The sequence below is a fragment of the Dermacentor andersoni genome, chromosome 1 (assembly GCF_023375885.2).
Source record: "Dermacentor andersoni chromosome 1, qqDerAnde1_hic_scaffold, whole genome shotgun sequence".
Classification (NCBI taxonomy): Eukaryota; Metazoa; Arthropoda; class Arachnida; order Ixodida; family Ixodidae; genus Dermacentor; species Dermacentor andersoni.
Window position 1 is genome coordinate 389,705,384 of NC_092814.1, and position 23,478 is coordinate 389,728,861.

At 47.0% G+C, this 23,478-nt stretch overlaps 1 protein-coding gene across 1 annotated transcript in view; it reads left to right on the forward strand.

Annotated features, from left to right (window-relative positions):
• The first annotated feature begins 4,610 nt into the window (after window positions 1-4,610).
• Window positions 4,611-23,478, forward strand: part of LOC126518742 (cysteine/serine-rich nuclear protein 2-like) — a 125,701-nt gene continuing 106,833 nt past the window's right edge. The window contains exon 1 of the mRNA XM_050168512.2: window positions 4,611-4,810. The gene's annotated coding sequence lies outside the window, so the exon portion shown is untranslated. The remainder of the gene's footprint in view (window positions 4,811-23,478) is intronic.

Sequence of the window (23,478 nt, forward strand, 5' to 3'; positions counted from 1 at the left end):
ATTTTATACGAGTAGTTGAGTACTAGTGACATCAATTATGATGAGGAGTGCCTTCGTCATCGGGCTATTACCGGAATGTCGCTGGGGGGTCTCAAATCGTGTCGTGCATTTACCTCAATTTCTCGGTTACTAAAGCTCTGTTCACGATTATATTGACGCCTTAGACGTTCTAGATTATTGCTTCATCACTTTAACTTGACTTCATAGTAACCTTCAGTGTCCCTTTAAATAGTGGTCATTTTCTCTATTTCTTTTTGCGCAATTCCAACACGGCATTATTAAGGCCAGTTACCGACTGACGAAGCAAAACCTCGCCTCAAAAACTGCTCCACAGGGCTCGAACGGGCTTGTTCCGTGGTGGAACGAGGAGTGTCGTCGCGCGTAAGAAGCAGAACGAAGCATGGGGGTTTCTCCGCGATTCTCCGACTGCAGAAAACCTTGTTAATTTTAAGCATGTCAAATCTCAGGGAAGGAGAACGCGCCGACACGCTAGAAGAGAGAGTTGACAAAAATATATATCAGGAATTAACTCTTACACGGATGAGACAAAGGTCTGGAATAGAGTGCACAGAATAAAAGGTCGACAACCTTACTCGCTACCCTTATCTTAGTAAGTACACAGGGAGATAGTATGGAAGATCAGGCGAACTTTCTAGGCGCACATTTTGAACGCATATCCAGTTCGTCACATTACTCTGACACATTTCAAAGACAAGAAACACGAATAGAACGGCAGCCATTAGTACGAAAAAGTGCGAAATGTGAGGTATACAATAGACCATTTGGCATAGCACATTTTCAAGCAGCACTAAACGGCTGAAACAAATCTGCCCCAGGCTCTGACCGCATAATATATGAAATGCTAAAGCACTTGCCATCTGAAACACAAAAAACCCTTCTTTTTCTTTACAATGGGATATGGTCTTCCAGCCAGATTCCCTCTGTCTGGAAAGAGGTCATTATAATTCCCATTCTGAAACAGGGTAAGGACCCTTCCTTTGCAAACAGTTATAGGCCGATAGCGTTGACAAGCTGCCTATGCAAACTCTTTGAAAAGATGGTGAATAAACTCTTGCTCCACTATCTTGAAACCAACAAAATATTAGACCCATACCAATGCGGTCTCAGGGAAGGTAGGTCGACGACAGACCAGCTTGTCCGCATGGAAATGTACATCCGTGAAGCCTTTATCCACAAACATCTTGTCGTATCTCTATTCCTTGATATGGAAAAGGCATATGACACTACGTGGCGCTTTGGGATCCTTCGGGTTCTTTCTAGAATGGGTATACGCGGCAACTTGCTGACCATTATTGAAAGCTACCTGTCTGACAGAACATTTCGCGTTAGAGTTGGCAATGTGCAGTCTCGATCATTCTCACAGGAGACAGGTGTACCGCAGGGTGGAGTGCTGAGCTGTACACTCTTTATTGTGAAAATGAACTCTTTACATAATACCTCGCACGCTCTTTTACTCGGTCTATGTGGACGATGTACAGATAGCTTTTAGGTCGTACGATCTTAGCATCTGCGAGAGACAGCTACAGCTTGGCCTAAACAAACTCTCAAAGTGGTCAGAAGAAAATGGTTTTAAATTTAACCCCCAAAAAAGCACATGTCTTCTCTTCTCAAGCAAGAGAGGCATGTTACCGGAACCCGCCATTGACCTCAACGGAGAAGGACTATCGGTCAGCCTTGAACATAAATTTTTAGGTATTATTTTGGGCACAAAACTTAATTTCATTCCCCACCTGAAATATCTTAAAGCGAAGTGCCTGAAGACTATGAACCTGCTGAAGCTACTTTCTCAAACAAACTGGGGCAGTGACAGGAGGTGTTTGCTTAGCCTTTATAAGAGCCTTGTACGATCACGCCTCGACTACGGAGCCGTGGTGCACCAATCCGCATCGGACAGTGCTCTCAAAATTCTCGACCCAGTCCACAATCTAGGTATACGGCTGGCAACAGGCGCATTTAGGACAAGCCCTGTGGAAAGTCTGTATGTCGAAGCAAACGAATAGTCCTTACACCTACGCAGAACATATCTAAGCTCCTGCTACTTTTTAAAATGTAAATCGAATAACGAACATCCGTGTTACTCAACTGTACTTGACTTGTCTTCTGCAAGATTTCATCGTAACCGCCCATCTGTTCGAGCTCCTCTGTCTGTGCGCTTAGAACGACTGACTAATGAAACCGGTATTTAACATCGAGAAACAGCCCAAATGACTCCCACTAACCTTGCACCACCTTGGAAATAGCAGACTATCCAGTGTGATATGTCTTTCGTCGCAATAACAAAATATGCGCCTGAGGTGCACATACATTCACACTTTCTCGAACTCCAGGCGAAGTACTCTTGCGCGGAGTTTTATACAGACGCCTCAAAGTCTACTTATGGTGTATCTTATGCAGCTCTCTGACCGTCATTTTCAACGTCCGGTGCATTAAATCCAAACACCAGCATTTTCACAGCGGAGGCATACGTGATCTTTTCTGCTGTGAAACACATAAAACAAACAGGTATAATGATGTAGTAGTTCTGCGGAAACCCGCAAGGTGGAGAGAAGTAATGAATAAAGGGAAGATCAGACATCTACCCGTTCGTAGCAATTGCTACAAAGGAAACCCACACGGGTTCCTCGAAAGAAGGGGCACTCCAAAGGGTGTAAACTGTTCTGTGCTGATAACGCGCGTGCCGTTCGTTACTGGAAAGTACCGGGCTCGCAGCGTTAAAGAAAGGAAACGCATCAAGGCAGATAACGATTATTGTTGTGTGGCAGAAGGGGCAAGCCAAAGGGTGTAACTTTGTCTAAGAGTGTACTGCTCTGTAGGTTAAGAATTGGGCACACCTATAGCACTCACTCGTATATTCTAACTGGAACTAACCCTCCGACATGCATTAGGTGTGGAAGTAGACTTACAGTCCTTCATGTTCTCGTCGTTCAGTGCCCATTATTAGAAGAGGAGAGAAAAAAGTCCTTCCCTTCCTTATACCGTCATAATATATACCTCTGCACCCAGTCTTCTTTTTGGGCAATGACCCTCTATTTAATTTTAAATCAGTACTCAAGTTCTTAGAATAAACTAATACCATAGAAATCATTTGGCCAGGCTATTTGTAGCACAGCCACTGCTTAGAGGCTGTAGCTGCAATGAAATCACTTACAGAGCACATGCCTCGCAGCCCTTGCGCTGAAGGGCTCTGCAGAGGCACTGGTGTTGTTATAAATTAACATGTTTTAGTATCTAATCCTTCACAACGTACTTTTACAACCATAGGACTCACTTTTCATTGACATTGTTTTAATAGATACATATATTTTACACCATTTACAGCGAATATTTTAGGCCAATATACAGCCACTCGATTACCGCCATATTCAACGATACTCATTGCCATTCATCACCAAATGTCATGGCGCTCTTTGGCCATTTCTGGCCCTTGCGCCAAGAAACAATATCCATCAATCAATCAGGGCTCAAACGAACTTTTCCGCGGATTTCGTCCGGTAGCGTGTTAGCCGTCGTCTGCTACGTCAGGGACAGCATAGGCGGCGCCACTGTCGAGGCCGAGCCGAGCGCGGCTGTGGAACGGAGGAGGAGGGAAGTGGTTGGCGCTACTTTAGGAGATTGAGGGGTTTGGCTTCACAACCTTCCCATTATAACCACTCTAACCTAGGCAAAGGCAAATTACAACACACAAAAATCCCCAAATTTCTTTTTCTCAACTGACGCATGCGCACAAGGGTTGGACACTTTCGACAAAAACGGTCTCGTCTGATTAGGACGGCTCTTACAGAGTAATAAAATCGAATCGAAGAGGCTGACCCACGACCTGTAGGTCGTGGGCTGACCATCCTCCACGTCCTGCTGGAGTGTCGGAAAGTCGAATCTGAAAGAAACACTTTCCCTTATCATACCGGCAGCACAGCCCCCTTCATCCTGAAATGTTACTTGGTGCAGAACCGCTCTTTGACACCAACGCAGTCCTAAGTTTCCTGAAAGATGCTGTGTTACATGTTATTAGCCCCATATGTTCGTAGCGCTTCCTCTCTTCATAGGATGCCGCTGTGATATATTGTTTCGTATAGCACATGCCTCTAGGCCCTTGTGTTTCAAGGGCTTTGGTGAGGCAGTTGTGCTTTAGGCAATTTTAGCATTTCGCAAATTTTATGTACTGCATCAGTCTTTCTTAATGTATTTTAGCGATCATAGTACACGTCACTAATCATTGCCATAATTTTATTACGTGTAGATTTTATGCAATTTACATCGGCTCTTTTAAGCCCCTTTACAGCCACGTCACATTAAATTCACAGAACCCATCAGACCACTACGAACACATTAACACTATAGCATGGCGCTCTTTGGTCTTGGCCCTTGCGCCATTAAACCTCAAACATCAATCAATCAATCAATTAACAAAATCGAATCTCGAAGGCAATGATTTTGTGCTTTGCAGGCGCCAAAGCGATTGCAGTTTCGCGACCATGATTACCCCTTACGGCATTTATAGATGGCGCTACCATACACATTGAATCTAGACGTAACGATGACTTCTGCTTATCCACAATATCTTTCCAGACTCTTCCAACGCTTCTGTTCCATTTAGGTATGTGTTTTCAACTGGCGAACTTTCGTGATACGGTCGCCATTCATTCCCGTGGAAGCTTAAGCCCGTGAGGTGTTAGTCGTGACCCATTTATGCGTCTACCAGTCTGATCACAACCTTTTTTCAATCTCATGATCCCATACGTCGAGGCCACAACCAAGGTGCTGGGAAAGCCGAAGATGCACTTTTAGAAAGGTGAGTGGCTCCAACGGTTCGTGCCGTTTTCCAGCGGTCGCATTTTGGCCTCTAGGAACTGCTTTTCGTACGATTGAGTCTCGGGTGGCGCGAGCGCAGATCGTGTTGGCCTGTAGTTTGTCCACGCTGGTTTCGTGTAGGGTTCGAAAGGGAGTGGCTCGTGCGACGATCGACCAAGCCGAAGCGCTCCCTTCCCGCACACACGGGCGCGACCATAACAGTGGTGAGCTGTCGAACAGCCCAAGGAGGGCGAGGGGTGGCGGCGGATGTCGCAGCTTTCCGCTAACTTTTCGCACGCATGGCAATGAGGCCAGTATAACCGTGGCTATACGAGCCTCCTGTTTTCGTGCAGAAAGCGAGAATCGCGACGTCCCGGTCTCGATCGTACGCCTCGCGCGTTCGGAAGCAACGAGCTTGAGTTCGTGTACTGCTCGGCGAAGTCCATCGCCGAGGATGATTCGAACGGTTGTTCGACCTCAGTCGTGATTTTCAAGTGTGCGATTGTATCACTACCCATGGAGAGCCAGCCGATTGCGACATTCTGACCGTGGAACGCTGATATCCTGGCCATCGGTCGGTTCTCCCATCGGTTGCCAGCCGATTGCAGTAAACTTGGGACGCTGATCCCAGCCAGCGGTTGGTCGCACTGATCGTACTGTGATGCCGGTATACCTAGAATCCGTAGGCATACCTGCCGATGCAGATGGTGAAATGTCATCGTATGCTGCGGGGTTCGTTGCAGCGAGTACGGTGTTGTCGCTGACCAATCACTTTATTGAAGTGTCGGGACAGACGCATTGGCAGTCGGTTAGTGGCATCACGGTGTGGTCAGTAACAACCGACTATTTCGGGCGAAGCGCTACAAAGGTATTCATGCCTGTCTCCGTTGTACTCCTTGTTATCGAAGCTCGTTGCTTAGAGCTCGTCCAGTTAGCGCTGAGGCATTGAGTTGCGATCACATTCTCTAGTTGCGGTCTCACATCCGGCCAGCTACTTTGAATCTCGCGATTTGTGTAGGACTGTGTAGATCATCCCGTTAATGCGGATTCAGTCGCGTGTTCGCGACCTCCTAGTACTGAACATCTCTCGTAGCTGTCACTACGTCCGAGCCATATAAAGGATGATACATTTGTATCGGAATACTACTGCACGCCGTTCAGCAGCTAAAAGGTGTTGCTGACAGCACAATGCTGCCGGCACCATCTTCTAGTGCGCGAACAAGTCGCCGTTCTAGTGTGGCCAGTGCTGGTACTCCTGACTGTGGCACTCCTGCCTGTCACTGGCACTCCTGACTGTCAGTTAACACGTGCCCTGCACACGACCTTATGCTTTTCTGTTGTATTGCCATCGATTTTGTTATTGTTTTTATGACCAGCGGAGCCCAATGTTGATTTGCACACACAATTAAAACCAGAGAACAACTGCGAGAGAGCAGACCTCTACGGTTTATGTCAATCTAACCAAACATGCATATTCGTGAAAGAAGTGTAGCACTTGCGTCAAAGGGCATTGTGCCGCTTCAACTTTTGAGCATGAAGAGATACTGCTGCAAGGCCTAGGCAAGTTTATAGGAAGCATGCATGGTATTTGTGTATGCTACCGCCTTGGGCTGTAACACGAGCACTTCAGTTTTGGGTAATGTGATGCCAAATTATCATGTTCATGAAATGTTTTATGCATATGTGCAACCATTTTTGTGCGCACAAGTCAACAGTGATACTGTATGTTGCAGGATTCATTTGCCCACTGTATTAAGAGTCCATGATGCCAGCGTTACACCTCCATGACATAACTTACATGGAAAAACTATCATTAACATTCACTGGCCCCCGCAGGGGCTTCTGCGTCAGCAGGCGTTTGGTGTGTTGCGACACCACGTACCCGAGCACACGAAGGTTGGCCCCTCCCATGTATATGCGCCGTGCACGCCGACAGACGCGCCACTGGTGGCGGCCTTGCGCAGAACACGTGGGAGAGGAGCCTGGCGCGCGCCGTAGTTTGTTGTGTCGTTGATCGTGCTTCTGTCTTATTCACGTTTTCAGAGCAAGATAGGCAACACCATTCGCACGTGTGGGGTGACCAAAGCTTCAGGGAATGTCGAAGAAGAATTGCTGCAGGGTGGGGGGCTCAAATACTGGTGAAAACGTGCCGGCAATACGGTTCTAATCACTCCCGGCAAAGCCTCATCAGCGGGAGTAATGGTAGCAAAAATGGATCGTCGCTTCGAAGGGAAATTTCTTGTTCTCATCCTTTTCGTTGTCTCGTCGGTGTTTTCTTCCACTCGATCATAGTTAGACGCGTGAGCAACGAAGCTCGTCTGCAGTGCAGCATGAGGTTTAAAGGCATTTCGCTAAAGTTCGGAATGCTGTTTGCCGCTTATATTGTTTTCCGCTTCTTTACCGCGTTGCGCTAGCTAGGCAGCACGACTGCACGAGCGCATTGCGTTGTATGTTAAAGCTACTGAAGTTTGCAAGAACTGAAATTGTTGGTTTCATGTGGCGCGGTAAATCCTCGCACCAGCTGTCACGCACTTCATGTTTTTACATCTATTTTATGCATGGCTTCGCACAAGTTTAACTGTTGCTAGTTACTCCATGCATAACTCTTGTCGATTCTTTTGAACTGCGAAGTTTTCACCCTGCCTTGTTTGTAAAGGGTATAAATCACGCTGTGTCTTAACGGAATGATACCAAGGAAGTGCTTCTTTAACAGCTTTATTCTTTTCGCCCGAGGGCATCTTAGATATTGTTTGCGTTTTTGGAAATGTGTTTAGAAAATAGGTAGTTCAGGGCAAGAATTGCTAATAGCTGCTGCATATGGTATTTTTGTTCCATTTCTCGCCGAAAAGTTCGCTTCCCGTTTGGGAAGTCATCACACCGCTGCCTGAGCAAACTTAAAATGCCAAGTGATTTGTTTGTTTCACATTGTAGTCCCTTCTTGCATGTGAGTTTTGTACTCAACTGAATTCTTTCTTATACTTACGCTGGAGACGACTAAACCGGGCCTTGCCGCCGGTGCTCATCTACTTTGACTGGCGCTGCTCTGCTTTTAGATATATCATGTGGCACCTCTCTCTAGTAATATAAAAAAGTACTGAAAAGTTAGTCAGTCTTTAGCTTTGTACGTTTCCAAGCAGCTCCCTTGGGGAATTTAAAATTGCACAAACTGCAGCGGGAATGGTAGTTCATCGGCGTATGCAGCAGAATTGCATCGGTGGTGCAGCACTAACACGCGCTTTTATTAACTCGTGTGTTTGGTGACTTCGTTGGCTAGTGTACGCGTTTCCATCAATAAATTGGCAATTACTCTTCTTGAGGCGACTTCGACTGCACTTATTCGGCGACGTCACATGTATTCATTGGCAGAAAAATCACAACGGCATATGCAGAGATTGCAGCGTGCGGATTTGTTTCATATAAGTTTGCACTAACGACGGGTACTTATTATTCAGGTACAGAAGCAGCATTGCGGCAAGGGTAGAATAAAAAAAAACCATCGAGAGATCGCATCACTCAACAAAATTTATCGGCTAGTGAATATGAGCTCCTTGTTATGTAAATGGGGTTCATGGCGTTTGTCTGCGGGACACACCTTGCATGTATGTGGACCATGTTGTCCCAAACACCGGTAACATCGTGTTCATACCCGCTCGCGCAGAGGTCAGCATCTTCCCTACAGGTGTCACCGCAGAAGCAGCCTGGCACCCGAACAAAGAAGAAATTGCAGCTGCGAACTTCAGCCATCCTTCCTGCAAAGGGTTGTCGTCTGCTACTGCTCCCGCGTGTACTGTTGGAAGCGTCCGTTAGGTGGCTTTCAGTGGTGCCTCTATAGGCGGTGCACGAGGCGTATAGCTGTGCGTGGCTTAGCCGTGTCCGGTGAAAGGGGGATTCTGGGGGTTGAGCCGATGCTGGGTGTTTGGACCTTTAAGGACCCCCAGCGGAAGCAGCACACCCCTTTGGCCTCTGCTTCACATAGACGGCACCTCCAGAATGACCCACCTGGGGGAAATCGGCAGTCGTCTTTTCCTTTTCCGGCCTCTCTCCTCAAATCATCGTCTTTATCTCTCACTTTTTGACCTTTCCTGTCTTCTTCTCCCTTCCATTTACTTCTATTCTCCACGGCAGCAAGGGTTAACCTTGTGTGGCTATCCTACCTTGGGTACACCATATTTGGTTATAGTGACGGCATACAACTGGGGTCGTGCAGACTTGTACACAAACTCTGCCGCCTCCCCGCGTTGGGCTCCGTGGTGTGCGGTCGGCGCTGTTGCCGAAAATACACATTTTTCTCATGGCAGTGCAAGCCTCTGTTCTCTATGATCGGTGTCTGAAAAGATGCCGCACTGAAGCAACATTCCAATTCTCATTTTGGAGTAATGCTTAATCATTTCCCAAGTTCTATGTACTGCACAGCGAAAACAATGTACCAGTGAGAAAGCTCTCTCCATTCCTAGTGGCCAAGTGTCTAAAAGAAAAAATCGGACCTACATACAAAGCCTCAAAAATGTCTAGCGGGGACCTCCTCCTAGAACTAAATGACAAAGATCAAGCGCAAAAGCTCAGAGAACTTACCAGTATTGGTAACCCAAAAGTGACAATTTCACCGCACAGAACCCCCACGGGGTGTCTGCTTCACCAGGCGCTTGGCATGTTGCGACACCACGTACCCAAGCACACGAGGGTTGGACCCTCCCGCGTGTAGCCATGCGCGGCTTAGCCGTGTCTGGGGAAAGGGGGATCCTGGGGGTTGAGCCGATGCTGGGTGTTGGGACCTTTAAGGCCCCTTGGCGGAGGCAACACACCTCTTTGGCCTCTGCTTCACGTAGACGGCACCTCCAGACTGACCCACCTGGAGGAAATCGGCAGTTCACCTTTTCCTGTCCCTCTATTCAATTCAATCTTTTGCTTTCCTTCTTGCTATCTCTTCTTTCCCGTCTTCTTATCACTTCTCACTTCCGAATTTCTAATCGGCAAGGGTTAACCTGGTGTATGTATCCAACCTTGGGTATTTTATATTAGGTTATAGTGGCTATGTACAGCTGCTGTCTGCGTTTCATCCTGGACTCATGACGTCCCCTTGTTGCGCTCGGTGGGGGGCGGCTGGCGTAGCTACGAAATTAAATGAGTTCTGCATGGCTAAGACATCATGCCCCCCGTTTCTGATCGTCCTCTTTCCAAAAGAGGGCGCACTGAAGAAACTGTCCAGCTATTCAGCCAGCTCAAAGAAACTTTCCCCCGCTTCCATTTCCTCCATGTAATACACAGTCAAGATCCCGAAAAGACAGTCAGAACTATCTCACCTTTCATCGTAGCTAAATGCCTTACTGACACACTAGGTGCTGGCTACAAAGTGACGAAAATGAGCAGTGGCGGCCTTCTGCTTGAGGTCTACGGCACTCTACAGCATGGCAAACTCTCCAATCTCTTAGCATTCCGTAATGTGGCAATCACTGTTACCCCCCGTCGATCATTGAACACATGTAAAGGAGTGATCTCTGATGAAGATCTGTTGAGCCTAAGCGAGGAAGAGCTCCTGGAGGGCTGGAAAGAACACAGTGTTATTCAAGTGCAAAGGATAAAGATGAAGCGAGACAACCAAGATATCCCACCTAAACATCTCAGCCTCACCTTCGCGTCCAGCGTTCTACCAGAAACCTTAGAAACGGGATATACCAAAATTCGAGTCTGGCCTTACATCCCAAACCCCCGGAGATGCTTCAAGTGTCAGAGATATGGCCATGGTTCGCAAAGCTGCCGTGGCCGACTGACCTGTGCAAAGTGGGGCGAACACGAACACGAATCCAACAACTGTAATGGCACACTCCACTGTCCCAACTGTGACGGTGGACACGCAGCATACTCTCGAACCTGCCCCACATGGAAAAAAGAAAAAGACATAATCACAATGAAAATCAAAGAGAACAACTCATTTCAAGAAGCGCGGAAACGTGTTTCCTTTTCTCAGGGTATGCTGGTGCGGCGTGCAAGGGGGCAACGCCGCAGCAGACTCTGGCTCCGGCCGAGCCCACAAAGAGTGTGGTTGCGGCTTTGCCGCCAGCCCCCCTGGCGTCACCAGCCAGCGCTGCTGCGCCGTCCCTGAAGGAGGGCCCATTGACCTCTGGGTTGGTGGCCTCCAAGGCCCTGCTTTTCGAGGCAAGGCGTACAGTGCAAACACCCCGCTCGTGTGAGCGGAAGTCCAGCGGCTCCCAAGAGTCTGTGGACACAACCCTGAGCCAGAAGGCGCATCCAGCGCATCGGGAGCGGCGCGAGTCTCGCGACCCCTCCAAAAAAGACAAAACCCGTATCATAATCACGGGGCCTGAAAAGGCTCCGTAAGTCATTTCTCTAACTTGACTCCTCTTGACACACAGCATAAAAACACGAACACTATGGCTACACAAATAATGCACTGGAACGTTAGAGGTCTTATCCACAACCTCGATGACATTAAAGAACTCTTACACAAATATAACCCAAAGGTGCTGTGTGTTCAGGAGACACATCTTAAACATACACAAACAAACTTTCTTCGTCAGTTCACCCCGCAGGGGCGTCTGCGTCAGCAGGCGTTTGGTGTGTTGCGACACCACGTACCCGAGCACACGAGGGTTGGACCCTCCCGCGTGTTGCCGTGCGCGGCTTAGCCGTGTCTGGGGAAAGGGGGATCCTGCAGGTTGAGCCGATGCTGGGTGTTCGGACCTTTAAGGCCCCCGGGCGGAGGCAACACACCTCTTTGGCCTCGGCTTCACGTAGACGGCGCCCCCGGACTGACCCACCCGGGGGAAATCGGTAGTTGCATTTTCCTGTCTCTCTCCCTACAACCTTCGTCTTTCCCTTTCTTTCCACTTTTCCTGTCTTCTTCTGGCTTCCCTTCCGATTTTTCCAGGCAGCAAGGGTTAACCTTGTGTGAATAGCCAACCTAGGTTATTTCATATTTGGTTATAGTGGTAATGTACAGCTGACGTTTGCAGGCCGTGTTTCACAGGTCCTGCAGCGTCCCCTTGTAGGACTCCACGGTGGGTGGCTGGCGTTACTGCCGAAATATCACATATCTTTATGGATAGCTCCTTTCCTCAACTCCCTGATCGCCCTCAGAAAAGAGGGCGCACCGATGACGTTTTTCAGTTTTTCGGACGCCAAGTCCACAACTTCCCACATTTCCATGTAGTTCACTCAGAAAAACCAGGCAAACCAGTGCGCACCATTTCACCTTTCCTTGTATCGAAGACTTTGACTGATGTTTTTGGAGCCGGTTATAAGGCGACCAGGATGGCAAGCGGGGATCTCCTCCTGGAGCTCCGCGATAAGAAGCAATACGAGAAACTGCCTAAGCTAGTGTCATTTGAGGATAACCAACTAACAGTAACCCCGCACCGTACTATGAACACCACCCGCGGCGTTGTGTCGGACGATGACTTGCTGGAGCTCACTGAGGCTGAACTCTTGGAGGGCTTCAGTGAACAGAATGTAGTCAATGTCAAAAGAATTAAGATGAGGCGAGATGGCAAAGAAATCCAAACCAAGCACTTGATAATCACCTTCGGATCAAGTGTCCTGCCCAAGTCAATCGAGGCAGGGTACATCAAGCTCCGTGTTAGGCCATATGTGCCCAATCCACTCAGATGTTTCAAATGCCAACGTTACGGCCACAGTTCGTAGAGCTGCCGAGGCCGTCAAACCTGTGTGAAGTGCAGTGCCCATGAACATACTTCTGAAGCTTGCAAGAACACTCTCCATTGTGTAAATTGTGAAGAGGAGCACGCCGCATACTCGTGGTCGTGCCCATCCTGGAAAAAAGAAAAAGAAATTGTGACGATAAAAGTAAAGGAAAATATTAGTTTCAAGGAGGCACGCAGGCGGGTATCCTACCTGCCCAAAAACATTTGCCAAAGTTGTGCGTCAGGGGGCAGCGCCACAACGGTCTCTGGCGGCTGTCCGACTCACACCCAGTGATGCGGCAGAAACGCCATCCGCCCCCCAGGCTGCTGCAGCTAGCACTGCTTCGCCAAGCCACCAGAAGGGGCCATCTACCTCCGGGCAAGTGACCTCAAAGACCTTGTCCAACGTGCCGAGGCCTTCATGCCAAACAAAGCGCTCGGAAGAGCGCCTGTCCAGCGCCTCGCAAGAGGCGATGGACACAACCACCAGCAAGACGGCGCCACCAGCGCCTAAAGAGCGGCGAGGCACTCTCGATCGCTCCAAAAGAGACAAAACTCCCGTCACGGCATCTGAAAAAGGCCCGTGAGCTAATCCTTATCTCTTAAACACACAGCACCCAACACATTTGTTATAATGGAAACACAAATACTACAGTGGAATGTGCGAGGACTTTTACGTAACTTCGACGACATTAACGAACTGTTACATAAACATAATCCAAGGTTGCTGTGTTTTCAAGAGACACATCTGAAACCTACAAACACTAATTTCCTTCGTAATTACTCTATCTTTCGGAATGACCGTGATGAGGCTACCACCTCTGGCGGTGTAGCAATAGTAGCCCACAGATCTGTCGCTTGCCGACCCGTCACCCTTAACGCGCCCCTCGAGGCAGTGTCAGTTAGGGCCATTCTTTTTCATAAATTAGTAACAGTGTGTTCCATTTATATACCGCGAAACCAGCGTCTCAAAAAACACTTTTATAACCTCATTGACCAGCTCCCCGAGCCTTACATACTCGTGGGAGATTTTAACGCCCATAACCCGATGTGGGGAGACTCACGATGCGGCGCGAGAGGTCAACTCATTGAAAATTTCCTTTTAAACTCCAGTGCGTGCCTTTTTAATAAGAAAGAACCGACCTACTATAATCCACAGCATAATTCATACTCCTCAATAGACCTGTCTATCGGTTCTGGTTCGATCTTCCCTGATTTAGAGTGGTCTGTAATTAAAAATCTATTTGGAAGTGATCACTTCCCTTTAACTCTAAGCCTAGTAACACAACATGACTCTCCTCCGCCTGTTCCTCACTGGAAACGAACCGAGGCTAATTGGGGATGCTTTAAAGAATCCACCTACATATTACCAGATTTTATAAGTGATTTTAGCATAGATCATGCCGTATCATATTTTACCGCTGTTATCATTGATGTAGCAGAGAAATTCATCCCTCAGACAAATTGCAGTTTATTGAAAAGATGGGCCCCTCGTGGAATAACGATTGTAGAGAGGCACGGGGGAGACAAAATAAAGCTTGGGGCAAACTGCGTGAATGCCCTACTGCTGAAAATTTAGTAGAATATAGACAGATTAAATCCCAGGGAAGACGAACGCGAAGACAGGCAGAGAGGGCAAGCTGGCAGAGGTTCCTTTCAGCTATAAATTCATATACTCAAGAGGCTAAAGTGTGGGACGGGCTTAGAAGGCTAAAGGGACAAGAAATTCATCCGTTGCCCCTAGTAAACAATGAAGGCAATAGCTTAGAAAATCAAGCTGACACACTCGGGGAACATTTTGAGCAGATTTCCAGCTCAAATCATTATTCCAAGGCATTCCTAAAGCATAAACAAATAGCAGAACGTGAGGCCATCAACCGCAAATGCAGACAAAACGAATTATATAACCTGCCTTTTAATATTGCCGAATTGACGGCTGCTTTGGCTGCATGTCAGAGCTCTGCACCTGGACCTGATAGGATCATGTACGACATGCTTAAACATCTCCACAACGATACTCAAATAACGCTACTCGCACTTTTCAATGCTATATGGGCTACCGGGTACCTCCCATCTAAATGGAAAGAAGCTATTGTGATCCCTGTTTTGAAGCACAGTAAAGATACATCACTGCTGACCAGCTACCGTCCTATAGCGCTTACGAGCTGTCTTTGCAAGCTTTTTGAAAAAATGATCAATCGCCGTCTCGTACATCTTCTAGAGTCCAGCAATATGCTTGACCCACTTCAATGTGGCTTCAGGGAAGGGCAACCTACAACCGACCATCTCATGCGCATCGAATCAAACATTCGCGATGCTTTCGTACATAAACAATCCTTCCTATCCGTATTTCTTGACATGGAAAAGGCGTACGATACGACTTGGCAGTACAGAATATTGCGCCAGCTGTCGGCGCTGGGCATCCGCGACAATATGTTAAACATTATCGAAAGCTACCTACAAAACCATACATTCCGGGTGAAAATAGGTAATGCACTGTTGCATACATTCACACAGGAAACTGGTGTACCCCAGGGAGGCGTACTCAGTTGCACTCTCTTTATCATTAAGATGAACACACTCCGCGCTTCATTACCATCAGCTATATTTTATTCCGTCTACGTAGATGACATACAAATAGGTTTTAAATCCTGTAACCTTGCAGTCTGCAAAAGACAAGTACAGCAGGGATTGAACAAGATATATAAGTGGGCAGGCGAAAATGGGTTTAAGGTCAACCCCCACAAAAGTTCGTGTGTTCTCTTTACAAGAAAGAGAGGCCTGGTTCCAGACCTGTGCATGGAACTGTGTGGACAAAAAATACCTGTCAACAAAGAACACAAATTTCTAGGTGTAATACTTGACTCTAAGCTTACTTTTATCCCACACATAAAATATCTCAAAGCTAAATGTCTAAAAACAATGAACTTACTCAAAATACTATCACACACAACATGGGGAAGCGACAGGAAGTGTATAATGAACATTTATAAGAGCCTCATTCAATCAAGGTTAGACTATGGCGCCGTAGTATACAACTCTGCCGCCCCGAGTGCACTAAAGATGCTGGATCCCGTCCACCACCTGGGTATCCGTCTGGCCACAGGCGCATTCAGAACCAGCCCCATTGAAAGCTTGTATGTAGAATCGAATGAGTGGTCACTCAATCTGCAGAGATCTTACACCAACTTTACATATTTCCTTAAAGTACACTCTAATCCTGAACATCCGTGTTGTGAAACTATTAACGATTCGACATGTACTGCACTTTTCCGTAATCGACCCTCTGTGAGACAGCTTTTCTCACTCCGTGTGAGGGAGCTTAGCGTGGAAATGGATGTTCCACTCTTCGAACATTGCTTGATGCCTCCAGCGAAGCTGCTACCACCTCGGGATTGGCAGGTAATAGAGTGTGATATATCTTTTGCAAGGGTTACAAAATACGCACCAGAGCTCGAAATACGAATGCATTTCCATGAACTCCAATTGAAGTACTGTTGTCCGGAATTCTACACCGATGCATCAAAATCGCATGTTGGTGTGTCTTACGCGGCTGTTGGACCTTCTTTCTCTGCAGCAGGTGTACTGAACCCCCATATAAGCATCTTTATTGCAGAAACCTATGCAGTACTGTCTGCGGTAAAACACATAAAGAAATTAAAACTAGAGAAAGCGATAATATTCACGGTCTCGTTAAGTGTTGTAAAAGCACTAATGTCCTTAAGAAAACAAAAATAATGTTTTCATTGAGCTTTACTCTCTCTTGTGCAATATTTATTCGTCTCGTAGACATGTGATAATATGCTGGGTCCCGGGTCATAGATGCATCGAAGGTAATGTGCTGGCTGACCAAATGGCCACATCAGTCACAGCTCAAGCTGGTATAGCCCCACTACTATTCCTGCCACATACCTCAAGCCTATTTTGCGAAGGAAACTGCGAAGCTACTGGCAACGCATGTAGGACAATGAAACAAATAATAAGCTCCATTTGATTAAGCCAAGGATAGGTTTCTGGAACCCCGTTACAAAAACAAGATGGACTGATGTCCTATACTGTAGACTCAGAATAGGACACACATATGGTACTCACAATTTTCTGCTCACTGGCAACGAACCTCCTACCTGTGGTAGATGTGATGAAAGGCTCACCGTCCTGCACGTCCTTGTGGAGTGTCGGGAAGCCGAAAGAGAAAGAAGGAAACATTTTCCTCTAGCATACCGGTATTGTATCCCTCTCCATCCCGGCATGTTTGTTAAGGAACCCCTTTTTACCCATTCAAGAAAGCCCTAGCTTTCTTGAATGATGTGGTTCATCTGATCATCTTCGTCAGTACACCATCTACCGTAAAGACCGCAACGAGGCGAATGCCTTGTCTGGCGGTGTAGCAATAGTTGTGGACAAGTCTGTAGCTTGTCATCATGTCGCCCTTCAGACGCCCCTTGAGGCAGTATCAACTCGGGCAATTCTCTTTAATAAATTGATCACAGTATGTTGCTTATACGTACCCACTAATTATCATCTCGGAAAAAGTGATTTTTATAAACTAATTGATCAGCTTCCGGACCCCTACATACTCGTAGGCGATTTTAATGCCCACAACACCATGTGGGGAGACTCGCGATGTGACGTGAGAGGTCATTTAATTGAAAATTTTCTAGTGAACTCGGGTACATGCCTCTTCAACAAGGAGCCAACATATTATAATATTCATGATAATTCATATTCATCAATAGACTTGTCGATTGGCTCTTCTTCGATTTTCCAAGACTTGCAATGGCATGTAATCAAAAATCCCTATGGAAGCGACCACTTCCCTGTAATTTTAAATTCAATGCGTCAACATGAATGCCCCCTACATACACCCTGGTGGAAACTAGCCTCCTCCGAATGGAATCATTTTAAGGAATCAACTTACTTATTACGGCATGTTATCACTAATTTTAACATAGATGAAGCAGTGCCGTATTTTTCTTTGTTTTATTCCCCGCAGGGGCGTCTGCATCAGCAGGCGTTTGGTGTGTTGCGACACCTCCTCGAATCTTCTTCTGTATCTCTCACTTTTTGATCTTTCCTGTCTTCTTCTCTCTTCCATTTACTTCCTTTCTCCATGGTGGCAAGGGTTAACCTTGTGTGGCTATCCAACCTTGGGTACACCATATTCGGTTATAGTGACGGCGTACGACTGGCATCGTGTAGACTTGTATGCAAGCTCTGCCGCGTCCCCTCGTTGGGCTCTGTGGTGGGAGGTCGGCGCTGTTGCCGAATATATACATTTTTTCATGGAAACTTCTTTCCCCTCCCTTGCTGATCGCCCTCAGAAACGAGGGCACACCGAAGATGTCTTCAAGTTTTTTGGACGCCAAACCCAGAATTTTCCCCGCTTCCACTTTATTCATTCCGAAAAGCCAAACAAAGCAGTGCGAAACATTTCACCATTCCTTGTTTCAAAGTCCCTGACTGATGTTTTTGGTCCAGGATACAAGGTGTTGAGGATGGCAAGCGGCGACCTCCTCTTGGAGCTCCGCGATGTAAAACAATATGAGAAACTACCGCAACTAGTGTCATTTGGAGAGACCCCCATAACAGTAACCCCGCACCATACAATGAACACCACCCGTGGTGTTGTGTCAGATGATGATTTGCTTGAGCTGACTGAAGCGGAACTCCTGGAGGGCTTCAGCGAACAAAATGTGATCAATGTCAGAAGAATTAAGATGAGGCGGGATGGTAAAGAGATTCAGACGAAGCACCTAATAATTACTTTTGGATCAAGTATCTTGCCCGAATCAATCGAGGCCGGGTACATCAAGCTCCGTGTTAGGCCGTACGTGCCCAACCCACTCCGTTGTTTCAAATGCCAGCGCTTTGGCCACAGCTCGCAGAGCTGCCGAGGCCGCCAAACTTGTGCTAAATGTAGTGCCCACGAACACACATCTGAAGCTTGTGAGAATGCTCTCCACTGTGTATACTGTGATGGGGAGCACGCCGCGTACTCGCGGTGGTGCCCATCCTGGAAAAAAGAAAAGGAAATTGTAACAGTTAAAGTAAAGGAAAATTTTAAGTTTCAAGGAGGCACGTAGGCAGGTATCGTACCTGCCCAAGAAAGCCTTTGCCGATGTGGCGCGTCAGGGGGCAGCGTCACAACGGCCTCCGGCGGCTGTCCGACCCACAAGCAGTGAGTCGGCAGCTACGCCATCTGCCCCCGCGGCAGTTGCAGCTAGCGCTGCACCGCCAACCCAGTAGACGGGGCCATCGACCCCGAAGGTGGGTGCAGCCGAGGCTGCCTCAACCTCTGAGGCCCCTTCCAGCGCTGGCAACGGCCAGCACAGCCCAATCCCTCAGGGAGCCCCATCGACCTCCGGGCTGGTGGGCGCAGGGGTCTTGCCTTCTAGGGCAGGACACTCTCGGGAAACCTCTCGCTCGCAAGAGCGCGTGTCCGGCGTCTCACACGAGGCAATGGACACTACACCTGTCCTCAAGGCGCACCAAACGCCTAAGGTGCGTCGACACTCGCTCGAACGCTTCAGAAAGAGCAAAACCCCTATTACAGGGCCTCGAAAGGGCTCTGTAATCTGAGGCATCCCTTCCGTTTTCGTAAACACAGCACCAATTTACGTTAAATATGGATACACATATCATCCAATGGAACATCAGAGGTCTCCTTAGAAACCTTGATGATTTGCAAGAACTCATCCACAAGCATAATCCAAAAGTGCTCTGTTTACAGGAAACACACTTAAAATCCAAACACACAAACTTTCTCCGAACGTATGTGACGTTTCGCAAAGATCGCGATGATGCCGTCGCATCATCGGGTGGTGTTGCGATTGTCACTCATAAAAGTATAGCCTGTCAGCCCTTACAGCTACGAACGCCCCTTGAAGCAGTGGCGGTGCGAGTTGTTCTGGTAAACAAACTCATCAGTATTTGCTCGCTCTACATACCCCCACATTACAAATTAACTAAACATGAATTTCAGTCCTTCATAGATGAATTGCCAGAACCTTATATTGTTCTTGGCGATTTCAATGCACACAATTACCTGTGGGGCGACCCTCGTATAGATGCACGAGGACGACTTGTTGAACAATTCCTTTTCTCTTCTGGTGCGTGCATTCTGAATAAGAAAGAACCCACATATTACTGTCTTGCCAACAAAACCTTTTCTTCAATAGATCTCAGCCTAGTCTCCCCGTCACTACTGCCTGAACTCGAATGGGAAGTTACAAACAATCCTTACGGAAGCGACCACTTCCCCATACTGCTACGAACACCTAAAAAGAACGAATATACACCACAGGCTCCTAAGTGGAAGATTGATACAGCTGACTGTGAGAAATTCCGAACTCTCAGTAGTATTTCATGGGATGACATGTCCTCGTTAGGAATTGATGCTGCTGTGGATTATTTTACAGCCTTCATAATAGATGCCGCAACTAAATGTATATCACAAGTAAATGGCTTGGCATGCAAACGGTGTGTCCCGTGGTGGAACGACGATTGTAGGATCGCTCGTAAGAAACAACAAAGCGTGGGGGTTGCTACGCGCCTCCCCCACTGCGGAGAATCTTATCAATTTTAAAAAAGCAAAATCCCAAGGCAGGCGAACCCGCCGACAGGCCAGAAGAGAGAGTTGGCAGAACTTCTTATCAGGTATCAACTCGTATACAGATGAGGCCAAAGTCTGGAACAGGGTTAATAGAATAAGAGGGCGGCAAACATATTCACTCCCTTTGGTAAACACAGAAGGCGATACCCTGCAAGCTCAGGCAGACTCACTTGGGGAGCACTTTGAGCGTGTGTCAAGCTCAATCAACTATTCCCAATCCTTTTTGAAACTTAAAGAAATAGAAGAACGTAAGCCAATCTTACGAAAATCCAGACAGAATGAACCGTATAACCAACCTTTCAGTATTGCCGAGTTGAGAGCTGCATTGAACACATGCAAAAGCACTGCACCGGCACCTGACCGAGTCATGTATGCCATGATCAGAAACTTACATACTGACACACAACTTACACTTCTCACACTTTTCAACACTATTTGGGCTGCGGGATACCTCCCATCCACATGGAAAGAAGCGATTGTGGTCCCTGTTCTTAAGCAGGGTAAAGACCCATCCTTGGCGGCAAGTTACCGCCCGATAGTTCTTACAAATTGTCTTTGTAAGCTTCTTGAAAAAATGGCTAATCGCAGACTTGTACATTTCCTTGAACTCAACAATATGCTCGATCCCTTCCAGTGTGGCTTTAGACAAGGGCGGTTCACAACCGATCACCTTGTGCGCATTGAGGGAAACATTCGCGACGCCTTTCTACATAAACAATATTTCCTATCTGTATTCCTCGATATGGAGAAGGCGTACGACACTACGTGGCGCTATGGAATCTTGAGAGACTTGTCGGGAATTGGCATCCGTGGCAATATGCTCTTCCTAATAGGGAGCTATTTGTCCAACCGTACATTTCGCGTGAAAGTCGGCAATGTATTGTCGCGACCTTTTATACAGGAAACTGGTGTACCTCAAGGAGGTGTACTTAGCTGCACGCTCTTCGTCGTGAAAATGAACACCCTTCGTGCTTCGTTACCGCCAGCGATTTTTTATTCTGTTTACGTAGACGACATACAGATAGGTTTCAAATCCTGCAACCTTACAGTATGTGAGAGGCAAGTACAACAGGGCTTGAACAAAGTGTCCAAATGGGCAGAAGAAAACGGATTTAAAGTTAACCCCAACAAAAGTTCTTGTGTGCTTTTCACAAGAAAAAGAGGGCTCATTGGAGAACCCAGTATCGAAATGTATGGTCAGCGAATTCCTGTGAACAAAAACACAAGTTCTTAGGCATAACACTTGATTCTAAATTAACTTTTATTCCATACATAAAGAACCTCAAGGTCAAATGCTTAAAAACAATGAACTTACTTGAAGTGTTATCCCACACAACATGGGGCAGCGACAGGAAACGTTTAATGAATCTTTACAAGAGCCTCATTCGATCACGGTTGGACTACGGTGCCGTGATCTATCATTCTGCAGCCCCGAGTGCGCTGAAGATGCTAGATCCGGTCCACCATCTAGGAATCCGACTTGCCACTGGAGCTTTCAGAACAAGTCCCATTGAAAGTTTATATGCAGAATCAAATGAGTGGTCACTTAATCTGCAGAGAACATACATCAGCCAAACATATTTTCTGAAAGTCCACTGTAATCCTCAACATCCGTGTTTTAATACCATTAACGATATGACATATGCTACACTCTTTCATAATCGTCCCTCCGTAAGACAGCCTTTCTCGCTGCATGTGAGGGAGCTTAGTGATGAAATGCATGTCCCACTCCTCGTGCTCCGCCTAATGCATCCAGCCAAGCTGCTACCTCCTTGGGAGTGGCAGCTCATACAATGCGATATATCTTTTGTGCAAGTCACAAAGCATGCTCCGGAGATTGAAATCCAAATGCATTTCCGGGAACTCCAGTACAAATACTCCTGCACGGAGTTCTACACAGATGCATCGAAGTCACACGATGGGGTGTCCTATGCAGCCGTCGGTCTATCCTTCTCGGAATCCGACGTACTGCATCCGGAAACTAGTATCTTTACGGCTGAGGCCTATGCACTGTTCTCAGCTGTAAAACATAACTAGATCAAAACTCCAGAAATCAATTATATATACGGACTCCCTTAGTGTTGTGAAGGCCTTGATGTCATTCTGTAACCACAAAAATCCGGTAATTAATGAACTCTACTCTGTCCTGTGCAAAGCATATATATCTAACCAACACGTGATTATATGCTGGGTGCCTGGACATAGGGGCATCGAGGGTAACGTTCTAGCTGACCAGATGGCCACATCAATTTCACTGCATGCAGTTAATCCCACTTCTTCGGTCCCTGTCACAGACCTGAAGCCTTTCTTAAGAAGGAAACTGCGAAACTACTGGCAAGGCTTGTGGGACCTGGAAACAAATAATAAGCTGCATGTAATAAAGCCACATTTAGGATTCTGGCCTTCCGTAACAAAATCACGCCGGACAGATGTCCTATTCTGTCGTCTAAGAATAGGACACACATTTGGCACACATAACTTTTTACTCACCGGAAACGAGCCTCCAACCTGTGGTAGATGCGGGGAGAGGCTGACCGTCCTCCACGTCCTTCTGGAGTGTCGGAAAGCCGAATCTGAAAGAAAGAAACATTTTCCCTTAGCATACTGCCAGCACATCCCCCTTCATGCAGTAATGTTACTCGGCCCAGAAACGCTGTTTGACACCAGCGCAGTCCTGGGCTTCCTGAAAGATGTATTACATGTTATTAGCCCCAAACACTCGTAGCGTCTCCTCTCTTTAGAGGATGCCGCTGTGATAGCTGTTTCATATAGCACATGCCTCTAGGCCCCTGTGTTTCAAGGGCTCTGGCGAGGCAGTGGTGCTCCAGGTAATTTCACCATCTAATATATTTTCTGTATTGCATCACTCTTTCACGATGGATTTTATTACACATAGAACACATCGTTTGTCATCGACATAATCTTATTACAGATAGATCTTACGCACTCTAGAGCGACTATTTTTAAGGCCCCTATACAGCCACTTCACATTAACCCCATAGAACTCAACTACATTGCGAACTCATCAACACTGCCTTGGCGCTCTTTGGCCACACTTGGCCCTTGTGCCAATAAACACTACATATCATCATCATCATTAGGTGGAAGATTGATACAGCCGACTGGGAGAAATTTCGAACTCTCACATGTTGCTTCGCACCTCTCCCACGACGGAGAATCTTGTTAACCTTAAGAAAGTAAAGTCCCAAGGCAGGAGAACCCGCCGACAGGCCAGAAGAGAAAGTTGGCAGAAGTTTTTATCGAGTATAAACTCGTTTACAGATGAAGCCAAAGTCTGGAACAGGGTTAATAGGATTAGAGGGCGACAAACATATTCCCTCCCTTTGGTAAACCCATACGGCGATACCCTGCAAGACCAGCAGATTCACTTGGGGAGCG